Consider the following 14,536-nt stretch of genomic DNA (forward strand, 5'->3'; position numbering starts at 1 on the left):
GAGTTCCATACACTGGTGGCAACTGTTCGTTCCATCCACGGTTGAGAAGATAGAATAAGAGGTCCTTTCTGGGTGCTGAAGACTAACTTTCCATCTCTATGTGTGTCTGGGGGTCAAGGAACGATCTAATCTCCAAGGCTCCTCAGGGTAAAAGGTGTAACCCTCTGTGGCCTGGAGTCATCGCACAGCACAGAAGCCCCAGGGCAGTGCTGCGTCTTCTCCCCTTGTGTCACTCCTTGTTTTCAAAAGCAGTCTGAAGATGTGCTGAACCGGGGGCTGCTGCTGGTACCTCCTCCCTTGAGCACCAGAAACAAAATGAAACTCCGAACACAGCCTTCCTGTGTCTGCCACACGACAGCTCAGGCTTCTGGGGTTCCCTGTCCTCTGCTCCCATCAGGCTGGTAGGAGAAAAGTACCTCAACTCAGCCAGCATTTTCTGTTCCAAGAGTGGAGAACAGCTCTTCAAAGTTGCAAAATTAGGAAGACCACGGTGCCCGCCTTCGAGGGGCCCGGATGATGTGGGAAGGACCCTGTGAGAAGTGGTCTCGGTCCATTTAACCAAGAGCTGTGGGAGACAAGGAGGGGAGGGCGTAGGTGTGAGTCTCGAGTGCCTTCGCCCCCGGGCCCCAGCCCTGACATTTGGCTGTGCCTTGTGGGCAGAACCGGCCGGCACCTATAGGCCTGCTTGCAGCTTAAGTTGCCCTTCCAGTGTCAAGGGAACGCCTGCAAAAAGAGGGTGGCTTTGCAAAGCTGTGAATCCAGGCTCCACATGTGCATTCACATAAACTCTGGAAACCTACAGAGAGATCCTGCTGAGACCAAGAAGTGGTCCTTCTTTTCCACAGCCCCATCTTCCCGTTACATGTAAGCCACCGGGGCGGGGGCTGTGAGCTGTGTTCGTTTCTGGTCTCCCCTCAGCATCACACATGGGGCCTTGTGTTCAGTGGGGCTTTGATAACCAACAGGGAATTCATTGCCTAATTTCTCAGAAAGCAGAGTGGCCTCAGCACATCCACACACCCAGTAAGACGTGGAGGGCAGTAACCATGAACACTCAACTCTCTGGCTTAGTTTAAAATGAGGGCCACTTTAGAACAAAGCTGAATCACTGCCAGAAACTCACAGAACTGAATTACTGCCACAAAATGACAATTCATGAAAATGTCAACAGTTTTTCTGCAGATTGGACGTGCAGCCTGGGCTCTGGCACCAACCCCCCTGGGTTTGAATCCTATTCTGCAACTCACTGGCTGCGTGATCTCGGGCTATTACTAAACTCACTGGGCTTTCCGTTCTTCACATGTCATAAAGGGGAAATATCAGGACCTTCCGTGAGTAAGTGAGGCTACTGTACACGTACTCAGCAGGTGCTCGTAATTATTGACATTATTATTTCTATTTCTCTATATACAGTTTTGATAGCCCAAGAGGATTCTGTATTTCAGGGAACACTGAGATTAAGAGAAGGAAGAGAAAGAGGAAAAGGTGTGCTGTCTGATGAGATGCCACGGAATCTTTTCTTGTTGGAACAAAGGGACCTTTTGTTTCCTGAAGGGTCAACATGTTTGCTGGACAATCTTGGACTACAGACAAAAGCAAAATCAATACCCTGGGCGATTGCGTCTATGGCCAAGTCCAGCTGAATAACGCTATCAGAGACTTTGCACCAGACAACCCCAGCTGGGTGCCCGCCCCTGCGTGGCCTCGGCTGGGGCTGAGGAGTTCCCATGGAGTCATAACCATAACCCCACACCAGGAGCCTCCGAGATCACTCAGGCTCCACGAGAGAAAGAAACCGAGTCACCAGAATCCACTCCTAGAATGGTTATATAGAGAAGATTGCTGATGGTGTCTAAGTTTTTTTTGTATATATAAATATATTTATTTAGTTTTTTTCTGGCTGCGTTGGGTCTTCGTTGTGGTGCGCAGGCTTCTTGTTGCGGTGGCTTCTCTTGTTTCAGAGCACGGGCTCTAGGCACACGGGCTTCAGTAGTTGTGGCACGCGGGCTCAGTAGTTGTGGCACACGGGCTTAGTTGCTCTGCTGCATGTGGGATGGTCCCAGACCAGGGCTCGAACCTGTGTCCTCTAAACTGGCAGGCAGATTCTTAACCACTGTGCCACCAGGGAAGTCCCAGTGCCTAACATTTTAATGAACATTTGTTTTCTGACAAGCTAAACCAACTCAGTGTGGACTCTGGACAGGTCAATTCACCTTTCTAGGCTTCAGTTTTTTTCACATGTAGAACAAGAAGATTAGGCTAGATCTTCATTGATTAGAACTAGGTATCAATGTACTTTCCATCTTAGAAACTTTCTGATGTTAATTCAGGTACCAAAGCAAAACCAGATCGACCCCTCTCGTTCACAGGAGCACTCCCGACCTGCAGTGAAATGATGTACTAACGGGACCAGAGTCCACTGGGGAGGTTTGCTTCTGCTGCATGGTGCTTCCTGAGCCTTCGACCAGAACCCTTGGAGCTGAAAAACATCAGGACTTGGAGAGCACTTGGGAAGGGACACCCCAGTCTACAGGCCCAAAAGCCCACTCCACACGCACTGTGTGTTGTCAACAATGGACACGGTGGGGAAGCAGACCCTTGAACAGGCCAGGTGGGCTCTTGTTTGCAGAGATGCAGGTTGGGAAGGGCCAGCATCACCCTGATATTTCAACATCTTTTAAAACTTACTAGCTTTATTTAAAAAAAAATTTCTCTGGGGGAAAGAAATGAACACCTTCTGTAACAAGGAAAATAACAACAATAGCCATAATAATGAGAAAAGCAAAATAAGCACATGTAAGTGCATTTTTCTTTCTTAGAGATTTATTTTTGTTTGATGAATTGGACACTGGTCAGGGAGAGAGGAAAATGCTGGGGGCCCCGCAGGGAAAGGGGCACCCAGAGGTGGGGCTTCTGCATCCTGCGTGGACAAGTTTGGTGTTAGGGTCGGTTGGTTGGTTTAATCGGCTGCTGGAAGTTTTCCTTTTGTTCACTTTTATAAATCTCTCCCCAGACTTGCGAGCTTCCCCTCCCTCCCGCCCCCTTCCCTTGCTCCCCAATTTCATTTTTAAAAAGCGAGCTCGCTCGCCAGGTGTGTCCCCAAGCTCTCACAGCTCTAATAAATAAGGAGCACCTGTAAAACAGTAGCTTGACTTGTTAAGTGACTCTGTACAAAGGAGGATATAGAAATACAGTATGTACACCGCATCCACGGCCCCGTGGTGCTTCAAGGCCAGCGTGACTCTGTCTTGGCCTCGCCTGCCCACCACACCCCACCGCCCCGCTGCTGCTGGCTCAGCGGCCTGTGGGCGGGGGCACCTGGACCCCTCCAGAGGGAACAATTGCTTTATTGGAGTTAGTAAACAGATACACTGAATCACAAGGTGATTTGATTTTTTTTTTTTTTTTTTAGTTTTCTTCTTTTTTTTGTTTTTTTTTTTCTTCTTTTTTCTTTTTTTCTTTTTTTTTTTTTTCTGTACTCATCAGAATGGGATACTCCACGACTGTCTCACCAACTCAGTGCCAGTACACATGCTCTAGAGGACTTCTGGACTCGCAGCTACAACTGTACAAGTGCACACAAGAAAATCTACCCTGTTATCCTCCACCCACTGATTGAGGATCGAATTGCACATTTCTCTTAACCATGACAGGAGAAAGCAAACAGTGAAACAGAATCATGGGCGAGCGTTCTCACTTTCCCTCCTGTTTTCATTGGTTCGTCCATACCATTCTAATTATCATGAAAGGGCTCTGCGTATAGAGAGATTGCTTCACTGACTTCCTGGATCACCGAAAGCCATCAGGGTTGAAATTTCATCCAAGTCTTTCCTGACGCCCAGCAAATATTCCCCCTCGGATTATTTTACACCTTGAGGGCATTTTGGTCTTCAGTTCAACACTCTTGCTCTGTTCCCAAATGGGGCGCTATTTAAGGGAATTTAAGGAGAAAGCTGAGAAGAATAAACATTTACCGAGTTCTCTTGGCATTCAGTCTCTGAAAAACCACAGTATAAACTATTCATGCTGCTTCTTACATCTGTCAGATCGAAAATTAAAAGCCATAAAAGTGTAACACTGAAAATATGGCATTAAAAAGGATAAAGGTGGCCTTTGTAAAAATAACAAGAAAAGTATATTAGCCAATAAAATATTTTAACTCTTCATTTAAAAGTGCATCCTAGGCAGGACAGAGATGAATCTGAAGCATTGGGACTCCAGTATGATCCCTCTCCGCCATCAAAACGTGAACAGTATAGGTCCAAAACCGTACAATGCAAATCACAATTCTTCGTGTAGCAGCAAAACCACAGCAGTTTTTAAAAAGGTTAAAAAACGATTTTTGTTTTCAAATCTGTATCATCTTCCAGCCTCACCCTCTGAGCCTTGAAGATGAGGCAGGGAGAATACCTACATTGGTCCTTGTGGCTTGTTGGTGTTTTGTCGTTTTTTTTTGTTTTTGTTTTTTCTTTTAAACCAGGGGCAAAATCCCTAAGTTCCTCTGGGGAGAAGCAGAGATGGTGGCAGCAGGAAGGCTGGGCCCGCTTGGTGGGTCCAAGACGTGCTGGCTTCTCTGGGCTAGAGGCCACCGAGGGAGGGCTGCTTCCTCTGAGATGCTTAATGACAGGAAGCGGCTTTATTTGCTTGAGTTTTAGCCAGAGGGGGTGGTGAGCTGACCAGCTGGTGTCACTGGACGGCGAGACATGGTTTGCTCTGCGCCCTCTCTCCATGCAAGGTACCCTGTGAGTGAGCGTTCCTAGAAAAAGAGGAAAAGGGGTTTCTTAGAATCCACTAGGCCAAACTACCCCCCACCCCCCAGGCTGGGGAGAACCCGGGCATGAGTCAGAGCAGCACACTCTCCAGCTGTCAGGTCAGACTTACAACAAGGCCCCAGAACTGGGGCGGCGCAGCCTGATTTCCACACAACTTTCATTCACGGTTCTGCGCAGGATCAGCCCTGCCAGCTTTGTGTGAGGAAATGAAACTCGAGTCGCTTTTTGGAAGACCATAATGAGCATGGAGCACCACGCCCTCACCCAAAGACTGCAGCAGCATCCTTTGCAACCCAGCAACATTCACTCTCCACGTTACTGCACGCTTAACTGGCAGGAGGTCTTTGGAGTTGCCCAAGGGCATCCCAAAGCCAGGCAAGGTCATCGGGGGACCCTGGTGTTGCAGACCTCAAGCCTGTACCCCGTGGAACAGCCCTAGTGTCTGCTGCAAAGGAGGAAGGCCATGAGATGGACTTTTTAGCACGTGAAAAATTCCTGGGGCACAGAGACCACTCTTCAGAGGTTTCCTACAGGGGCGACTGAGCTGGAAGAAGAGCCCCTCTCTGTAGGTCTTGCCTGACAAAGGTGAGCTGCTCACATCGCTTCACATCCAGACCAAGCAGAGGACTGGGATCCCAGGGCAGAAGGTCTGAATAGGACTGTTGGGCTCTGCCTCTCTTATCCTTACTGGCTTATTTCATTTGCTACCAGTCCCTTGGCTTGAAACCTCCTAAGGACACTCCATCATCCCCAGGAAGCAGCCATTCAGAAGTCGTCCAACTAAACTGTGAAGTCCCTGAGGTCTGGGGCTGTGTCTGTTTTGCTCAAACCCCTACACCCGGGGACAAATGTATTCAGCTCAACACACATTTGTCAAATGAATGAGAATCAAACAGCTCTTGTCCCCCATGTCCCAAATCGGTACTTTTATTTTTCCTGCCAATAAATGGGGATGTCAGATATGTGAATGGGAAAATTTGGCTAACGTGAGGTGGTGGGAGAGGACTTGTAAACATCTTTACAACTGTTGAGATTATTCCTAGACCAGTGAACAAATAATTTCAGGTGATAGAATGCAGAACTTGAAGGGACCCCAGAGATAATATACACAGTCTCCCGCATTTTATAGACGAAGAAATGGAGGCCACAAAGAGCACTGGAGTGTTCAGAGTGTCTGTGGCGGGAATTTAGCACAAGCGCGAGGAGGTCAAAATGCCCATTGGGAGGACGAGGTCCAAGCTTGTGCTTTGAACCCTGCTATCCAAATACTGGTGTTAATGGCAACCATAATAATGATCAGCCAAAAACAAGGTTTGAAAATCTGAATGTGCATGACAGGAAATGCCTGAGTTCCCCAAATCACATTAAATCACCAGATCTGTGTGCATTTAATATGTATATTAAATAACCAAAGTGAAAATGCAAAACACCACAAATATGCAATGGGAGTGGAATTACAAGGTCATGGAAACCTTTTCATTTGGCATGGTCAGATTTGGAAATGTGGCTATTTCTCTCAGAATAAAGAGCTCACTTTAATTTCTTTCTTTTCTTCCTCTTCTTTCTTTCTCTCTTTCTCTCCTTCCTTCCTCTTTCTCTCTCTTTTCTCCTTCCTTCCTTCCTCCCTCCCTCCCTCCCTCTCTTCCTTTCTTTCCTTCTTTCTTTCTAAGACATAATGGTGAGAAGAGGTACAGAAACAAAAACACCAAGAGCCACCAACAAATGAGAAGTCACAAAGGATTGGGAAGAGGCCTTGGAAACGGACCCAAATGGATCCTAAGACATACTGTAGCTGCTTCTGGGCAGGATTTACTTTTGTTTAGGAAGCACAGCCTGGAACTTGCTTTGGAGGGAGAGAAACCATCCCTACCTCTGGGCTTGGGACTAAGAGTGACCAAATCTTGTAGTCAGAGAGGAGCTCTGAATCCTTCTTTAAAAAAGGAAAAGGAAAAGAAACGGTGTTTAATGGTTTCTTCCAGTGACTGAGAAACGCCACCATTTTGAATTACTCACTCAAGAACGCTGCGACTGCTTTTTCAAGGGTGTAAATTGTTTCTTTAATGTAATCATGAACCCCCCAAAGAGGACTATTTCTCAAATAAGTTTCCTTACATTGAAATCGCCTTTGGACAAAGGCCAAACGTGGACAGCATCAGCCTACTTAGAGAAAATCTCAAGGCTTTCATAAGGGACTAGGAGAACGGGATTATAATGAGAGCCATTCTGGAACCTTAACTACAGCGTTTGCCATCCCAAACACTCTAATAATCATTATTATTCTCTGGTATCTATTATTGTCTGGTAAATAATATGTGTTTTCCCCCAAAGTTCTACCGGGTGCAGCTGCACCGCACTCTATTGTTTGCAGCCCCACTCCTGCTGCCTGGAAAGCCTCCTCACGCCAAGCTTATTTCAAGAGAATGGCAAAGGGAGGATCTGGGCTGCTTCCTTCCCTCTCACCGCGCACTTGCCGTGTCTGGGACACCCACCCAGGCCAGATGGTGGCAGTGCAAGTCCCTCTCGGCGGGTAACGTTTGAGGAGGGGGTAAACTGAGGGCCCCCTCCTCTGTCCTCCTGACTCTGGCTGGTTCAGGGCAGCCCCCATGTTGGCGACACAGGAATCAATGAAAATGAAGAACCAAGCTTGGGCATCACTTTCCTGACAGTTATTTGTTTGCAAGGTGTGAAACTCGAAAGCGGGGAGGAAGTGACCTTGGAGTTTTAGAAAGTGATCATGGCAGGAAGTTCCAGAGCCCAAGTCCGTTCCGACTCAGCCCCTGCTAAGCAGAGGTGTCTTCTAGAACAGTCGGTCCTCTCTGTCTAGATTTCTTGGTCTGAGTAATGGGGAAATTTCTACAATATGTGAGACAGAGACGCAGGTTACAGCATGAACCCTATGTAGCCGTGAGACCTTGGACCTATTCCTTAACCTCCCCAAGCCTGGATTCTTCCTCTGTGAAATGAAGGCATGGGTGAGATTTTCTATTACATCTTCCATCTCTCATATTCTGGGATTATAGGATCTTTGGACCAAAGCCATCATCAGGTATGGTGGTACACAGTTATCCACGTATAAGAAAGACGATTCATTTCTCTATCCTGAAGTCCCAAGTTTCAGAAAGAGTCTCCTTCTTTCTATTAATCACATACACACACTCTCACCTCCAGCAGAGATTTCTGGAGTGTCCCTTAATGCAGGGGGTTCTGGGGAAGTGGTTCTACCTGTGCCTCACATTCGGGTTTTCCTCTGAATTGGGGTTTGTCTGAAGGCAGGACAACCCAGGGCCCTGCCATGCGGAACATCTCACACACACACACACACACACACACACACATCCCATCCCGTGGACCACGCTGCACCGTGTATGAAGACCAGCTCCACAGTGCGTGGTCTCCAGCAGGCATGTACGGTCAGCGTCTGCAGAACTCTAGGCCCAGCTGCCCCTTCTGGCCAGAAGAATAAAGTCTCTCCCTCATGGACTCAGCTGCACACCAAGTGCCCTGAACAAGCCTCTGACCACCGGCAATTTCCCTTTCCATCAGGAAAGCATTGCTAAGAATGTGACTGAGTTCCTTCTCCTTTATCACATAAGCGTTGTCAGAGTGTCATAGAGAACAAAAATAGGCCTGAGTACTAATAACTTCTTTCAGTGTTGATACTGTCAACATACCATCATCCTCACCTTTTCTTCTTTGACCTTTACAGCCTAAGATGTATGCAGGTTGCATTTAAAAGGAAATTTTATAATTTCCAGGCAACCACTCCCAAAAGTAAATGTGTATCCAAAGAAACTGTCTGTCTTATTCTACATCCCATCATAGTCCCTCCATGGCACAAGATTTCACCTCCACCAGGCAGCGTGCCTCCATTAATCTAATCTGTTTTCTGAACTTTTATTCTTCTTTGCTTCCTCAAATACCTCTGTCATTAGCATAATCAAAATCCAGTAGGTCTGTTCTGTCTTACCTGTCTAGAAGGCAAGCTCTCCAGGTCCATCATATTTATTCCCCAGAGTCCAAAATCCCGTGGCATCAACCCTATAATGTACAAGAGATGCCCGCTGCCAGGCCGGCTTGCCTTTGTCCAGTTACCCCAGCCCTGCCCGTGATGCCACTGGGGCACATCGGCCCATCACTTATCACGGTTAAATACAGCTATTACGTGCTGGCTTCGGCCACGCTGTTTATCTGGGACAATAATGAGTCCCTGAGGACTGGATTGCTCTCAGGTAGCCACAGCTATTCTGGGACGCTCACAAGGGTAGAACCCCGTGGTCAATGAACAGAGCCGCCTGCACCAGCTGATAAGGCTGGGTGTGATGCCAGACAGTGGTCTCTGCACCAAGCCCATCCCGGAAAGGGCTACGGCTTGCTGAGGTTTTGCCAAAAAATGGCTGCCTCTCTCCTCCATCGACCATCGCTTCACGAAGAGTTCTGAAATGGCTTTTACCAAGTTGGAAACCGTTTTCATTTACGAAGTGGATGGTATCTCTTTTCTTATAGCTTGCTAATTGATGAAAGTAATTTGAAAACATCGCTTCTCTAGCATGATTGCTATGGGAAATAACCCATGGTGAGGAGAGGGGAGTAGGGCCAAGGGTGAGCTCCAGCACCACTGAGCTGCCCACGGCCTGGCTCTGATAAGCTAAGGCTCAAATTATTTAAAAGAAAAAAATGAAACCAAACATGAGGCCTTGCTTTTCTTTTTTATAATTTTCCCCTTTAGCAATATCTCTTATCTTACTCTTTAATCAATAAAAATCCCAACCACACAAGACCCCCTACTGAGATAACTCCATCTTTAATTTTTTGTTTTACAAATTTAAATTTCGGTTTTCTTTGCTTAGCTGGTTCTAGGAGTTAAATGGGCAGAGAGACCTGTTTATTCATATGAGTGGCCAGGGCTATCTTGCTGACCTCTACAAGATCTTGGGGGGGACAAAGAACCCTGAGCCACAGAACCCCCTCTTGTGCACTTGCAAAAGCCTTTATCTTCACCCTGGACAACGGATCTCTTCAGCCACCTCAAATCTTTTTTTAAAACCTGGGAGTTTAAGCTAAACAAATTACCCTGTCTCTGGTCCTTTTCTAAAAGCAGGCAGGGATTCATGACTAACTGCACACATTTTTACAAATGCACTGGAGCAAGTGGCTGCATGCATTCGTGAAAGAGAAAAATAAAATGAAAAATTACATGATATAGCTAATGTTTTACAAGAAATTTTGAATAAGAGCCTCAAGCCCTGTGCCGCCTGGATTTCAAGACCAAGCACTTCCTATTATGGTTTGGGAAAGCTGCAGTGTTTTCAAAGAAAGTTACATTTACTGAGCACTTAATGTCAAATACTGCGCTAGGCACTTTTATATATTTATTTCACTTAAAAACAAATATATTTTATATACTTATTTCATTGACACAACAATGCTACGAAGTATTTATTACTGTCTCCATTTTACAGATGAGGAAACTTTCCCAAGAAGGTTAAGAAACTTACTTGCTCAAGGTCACCAGCTAGAAAGGGGCCAAGCTGGATTGAAGTCCAGCTCCTACAACCTCAAAGTCCATGCTCGCCTCAGAGTGCTATCCCCTAGCCCAGGTTTCACCTCTCCCCTTCCTCACCCTGACAAGCAGGGGTCACAATGTCAAAGTTGGCAGGGGCCGTAGAGACAAAACTCCGAGAAACTATTTGCTAAGAAATAATAATTGCATTTTCATTCAAGTCCTATCCAATACACAAACTAGCTGATGCTGGTTCTTGTGCCTTCCAAAAATTCTGCCTTGGACACAAAAGTAGATGTTTATTGTACTAAGATTGAGTCTGTTATTTATTTATATAATCTGAACACAAGCAGTCTAAGTTAAAAAAAAAAAAAAGGAAAGAAAGAAAAGAAAAGAAAAAAAAGAACCTAGAGAAAAGAGCAGCTTTACATGGCAAGTAGCTATTGTCTATGGATCAACAGACTTTAAGATTTTAGGCTAGGTCTGGAAAAGAGGTCTGACACTTTACAACCAGCCTTTTAGCAGAAAGAGAGAGGGAGAAAGAGAGAGAGAGAAGGGCTTCATTTCACGGAAACTTCGTGTAAAAAATAAGAGCAAGCATACTGAGTCCCTGCTACCCCCCTCTAACAGCCAAGGAGATGGAGCGTGTGCTTAATAATTGCTTTTCTGCAACCCTTCCACCCTTCCACCCCAGATGTTCAGGTACAACCTATTTCCTCTCTGAAATCAGCTGCCCGGTGTGAGGCAGTGATGCCGTGGGTAGCAAACGTATGACTCTGGTCCTTGGCACAGGGCGTGTAACTCAAGCAGCTCTGGTCGTATCCCGTGTCCCACTGAGGGGGAAGGCAGATGAGGACTCAGGTTCTAATCCTGGCTGCGCCACTCTGTGACCTTGAGCGTTTACTCTGTTTGTCCCAGTCCCTACTTATAAAACTGGAACCAGACATCTTAGGAGAATTTCTGGAATCATTTCCCTAACCTCCGAGGTTGACAGCATCGAAATGTTTCGTTACCTCCCATTACACGTTGAGGGAAGACGTTCTGGGCTGCAGGGGCTACCATTACAATTCTTATAATGAGCACCTAGTATATATATGCCAGGTGGGCATTTTCCTTCTGTTATTTACACTGGAGCCTGATAACGCTGTGAAGTATGGGTTATTATCTTCATTTTTTTTTTTTGTATATAAGACATGCTCGGTGGTTTTGCAGGAAGATTCTGGAGCCAGGCTGCCAGTCAGATCCCAGCACTACCATTTACTGGCCAGTGACTCTGGGTAGGATATTCAACCACTCTGTGCCTCAGTTTCTTCATCTATAAAATGGGTTTAATAATGGTAGCCCAGAGGGTTGTTGTGGGCATGTAACATCTGGAACACTGCTTACATATAGAGAGTGCTCAATAAACATTAGCCGTTACAATTATTAAATGAGAAAAGGTAGGCATAAAGAGGTTATAAAACTGGTCCAAACTCACAGCTGGTTTTCAGATCCAAGCAGACCTCAACTCCAGCCCTGGACTCCTCTCCCAGGCATTGTAGCCTAATAGGACAGTAACTCCATTTCCTGGGCACCTCTACCTATGTTTTCTCATCTGCTCCTCCCAGCAGTGTTATGACCTCGAGACTGAGGCTTGGGGAGGTAAAGTCGCTTCCTCCTTCGCTTACTAATTGGCTCTGCTGGGATTTGAACCCAGGCTGGCCCAACCCCAAAGCAGAAGTCTGTATCCACTAAACCACACCGCTGCCTTCCTTCACTACCAGGAGCCCACTGTCACCACATGTGGAAGCTTCAGAAGATGTACGACCTGGGAAGTTAAAAAAGATAAAAGGACATTTCCAAAAGTTGCCACACCCCTTTAAACGTGCCTGCCAGCCCTGGGAGGATCTGATTCAGCTTCTGTGAAGATCTCTGAAGGTGTCTGAGGTTGCGCAAAGCCACGCAAGCCTTGTGGCTGCTCTTCATTCCAGGGACCGAGCTTTGGGCATCACTAGGGCCACCGTCCAGGCTCCACGTCCATCCTCAGGGAAGTCCTCTGCTAGGAGAGCCGCTGCCTGCCTTGTGCACCCATTGGGCGACCGACGGCCTGCACCACGCCCTGCCCCACTGGCCTAAGGCTCAGAGCAGCTGGGCAGTCAGAAGGGTGGAGCCCCTATTTCCACGGCAACCTGGGGCCCGGCCAGCATCCCCCTTGACTGAACTTTGGAATGTTGTGAGGTTTCCTTCCACTGTGTGCTGTGAAACCTCTTAGGTCTGCTCTGGGCACAAAGAAAAGAGCTCATCCTCCCCTTGCATTGCCACAATGGCTTTACATGTGTAAAACATAGATGTGGCAGCTCTTGCGGCTCACACTGCAGCGATAACATCCCGCAGTGTTTAGAATCCACTGCTGGTAACAAGCCTGTCATCAGAATTCAGTGATCAGCTCAGTGATGCTAGTCTTTCTCTTGCTTCCTTTTCAGTGCACAAACAGCTGCTGAAGTAATTTTCCTCAAACACAGATTTCCTCCTGTCACTCCTCTGCTCGAGGTCGTGGTGACATTGCCTAACGTACAGAGTACAAGTGCTACAACCTCCCGCTCCACTGCCCACCTGCTCTCCTCCAGCCTCCACCCCCTCTCCGTCTGCAGCCAAGCCCTTCACTCCAGCCGAGCGAAGGGCAAGGTCACCCCTCACGCGACTTCCTCTTCTCCGCACCTGTGGCTCTTGCCATCCTACTGCCTCTTTTATTCCTCCACTCCCGACTGCAAGTTCAAGGCCCTCCCCAGTTTTAGAACCTAACTCCAAACTCACCTGCTGTATGGAACCCTAACCTGGTAACTCCATTAACTAGACCTCTCCTGACACTCTTCTCGTTCATTCACTCAATAAATACTCATGTGCCCATCCTGCCAGCCACAAGCTAGGTAATCAGTTACAACAATGTGTGAACTGCCCCCATTCACACCAAAGCCCTCACCAAAGCCCCCTGTCTACAGTGTCATATCTGTTTGCAGGTCCTGCATAATGCTTGTAATAGTGGCCTTGGTTAGTTCTTGCCTCACTCAGGTTATTAGCTCCTCAAAACAAGTCTAATAAGACTCCTGCCACTGCCTCTCCCACTTTTTTTTTCTTTTCCCTCCCTCCCTCCCTCCCTCCTTCCTTCCTTCCTTTCTTTCTTCCTTCCATCTCTTAATAACAGTGTCCCTGCATGGAGTCAGTATTCAATACAGTTAGTTGAAAATGGATGTGTTTTCCCCTCTAGGGAAATAAATGAAGACTATCTTTGAACCATAAATGAGTGAAAGGGGACTGCCTCTCTCTGTTCGGATATGATTAAGAGTTTATTAACTTTCATGGGTCGTAATATATTAATTAAGTATAAATTAACCATTCTAAATATAAGGTTTTTTTTAAAAGTTACTATCCCTGTGCATCTCACACACACACACACACACACACACACACACACACACACACACAGCTGAGACACAGAACAAGTTGATCGGAGGATCAGACAGTGGGAGGTGCTATCAAAATCAGAACCCTGAACGCGTGACCACTCAGCTTCATTTGCAAGGTCATAAGGTTTTTCCACAAAAAATTTTTCATAGTTTTTCAACTAGTATTTGGGATTCAAGTTGCTCAGACCTTGGTGGATATGAAAATAGACCTTCAGTCCCATGTTTACGATGTCACCGTATTAAATGAGAGGAATGGAGGGACCTGGATATATTTTTGGTTTGGCAAATTGTAAAACTATTTTTTTCAAACATTTGGGGTTTGGCTAAAACCAAAACTTATTTTGCCAAGCACTTTGGCCTTAATTTTTAAACCCATGTGTATTTTAAAAGAAATTCAATCTATATGTTTCTGACTCATTTACACTTAACTCATGAAAATGCTGTTTGGTAAGAGCTATTAGATGTCCAAGCAAGTTTATGAGCCCTTTTAAGCCTTCTTTTCCTCGTTCTTGCCAGAAAGTTGTATTCTGCCAGCCATAAAGAGTGTGAGTCCCAGAGGCCTGTGGTCAGTTTGAAATTTATAACCTCTGAAGCTTAAATGGATTCTGACTTGGAAAAAGGTTTTTTTCACTCTCCTCTTTCTCATATTAAGTGCTCAAACAGGCTACTTATGATAAAGATGGGATCCTCTGTCTCAGTTTCCAAGATGGCTGAGGGTGAATAGTGAAGAATTCAATCTAACCACCAATGAACTGCCTCTAAGACATTTTGGAGGAACAATACGACACTTTACGTTCCTCTGGACACAGATCCAACACTCT

The sequence above is a fragment of the Leucopleurus acutus genome (assembly GCF_964270905.1).
Source record: "Leucopleurus acutus genome assembly, chromosome: 15".
Lineage (NCBI taxonomy): Eukaryota > Metazoa > Chordata > Mammalia > Artiodactyla > Delphinidae > Leucopleurus > Leucopleurus acutus.